This window comes from Arachis duranensis, chromosome 4 (genome assembly GCF_000817695.3).
Source record: "Arachis duranensis cultivar V14167 chromosome 4, aradu.V14167.gnm2.J7QH, whole genome shotgun sequence".
Taxonomy (NCBI): Eukaryota; Viridiplantae; Streptophyta; class Magnoliopsida; order Fabales; family Fabaceae; genus Arachis; species Arachis duranensis.
Window position 1 is genome coordinate 93,273,602 of NC_029775.3, and position 1,495 is coordinate 93,275,096.

Sequence of the window (1,495 nt, forward strand, 5' to 3'; positions counted from 1 at the left end):
TCTTCTTCTTTGAAGATTTCTGTTAGGTCCTCTACAGAGAGTTGTGCCTTAGCTTCTTTTAGTTTTCGCTTCAAGGTCCTTTCAGGTTCAGGATCAGCCTCAACAAGAATGCTTTTGTTTTTGCTTCTGCTCATATGAAAGAGAAGAGAACAAGAAAATATGGAATCCTCTATGTCACAGTATAGAGATTCCTTGAGGTGTCAGAGGAAAAGAAAAATGGAAGGCAGAAGTAGAAAATTCGAACTTATCAAGAAAGATGGAGTTCGAATTTTGCATTAAGGAATAGTGTTAGTCCATAAATAGAAGGATGTGAGAAGAGGGGAAGTAATTTTCGAAAATTAAGTAAAAGATTTTGAAAACATTTTGAAAAACACTAATTGATTTTCGAAAACCATGATTGAAAGAAATAAAGTGATTTTTGAAAAAGATTTTTGAAATTAGAAATCAAAAAGATTTGGTTGAAAACTATTTTGAAAAAGATGTGATTAAAAAGATATGATTGGTTTTAAAAAGATGTGATTGAGAAGATATGATTTGAAAAACATTTTAAAAAGATTTGATTTTAAAAATTAATGACTTGGCTATCAAGAAAGGATATGATCCATACATTAGACCTTTCTCAACAGAAAAGGCAACATACTTGAAATGTTGAATCAAATCATTAATTGATAGCAAGTATCTTTAAAAATGGAAAGAAATCAATTTTGAAAACATATGATTGAAAAGATATGATTTGAAAAAGATTTAATTTTGAAAAACTTTGAAAACTTGAAAAAATTGATTTTGAAAACAAAATCTTCCCTCTTGTGCCATCCTGGCGTTAAACGCCCAGAATGGTGCACATTCTGGCGTTTAACGCCCAAACCACTACCCTTTTGGGCGTTAAACGCCCAGCCAGGCACCCTGGCTGGCGTTTAAACGCCAGTCTGTCTTCTTCACTGGGCATTTTGAACGCCCAACCTTTTTTTGTATAATTCCTCTGCAGTATGTTCTGAATCTTCAATTCTCTGTATTCTTGACTTGAAAAGACACAAATTAAGAATATTTTTGGATTTTTAATAATAAGGAATAATCAAAATGCAACAAAAATCAAATAAACAATGCATGCAGACACCAAACTTAACAGTTTGTATACTACTGACACTAACAAAATGAAAATGCATATAAGACACATAAATACTCAAGTCAATAGAATTCAAAGATCAGAGCAATGAAATCATCAAGAACAACTTGAAGATTAATGAAGACACATGCATGGATGCAAAAAGAACAGAAACATGCAATTGACACCAAACTTAACATGAGACTCTAGACTCAAACAAGAAATATTTTTGGGTTTTTTATGATTTTGTAAAATTTTTTTGTGCTTTTTTCGAAAATTAAGTGGAAAAAGAAAATAAAGGTATCAAAATTCTTAATGAGAATTCCAGGAATCATGCAATGTTTAGTCTAAGACTCCGGTCCAGGAATTAGACATGGCTTCACAGCCAGCCAA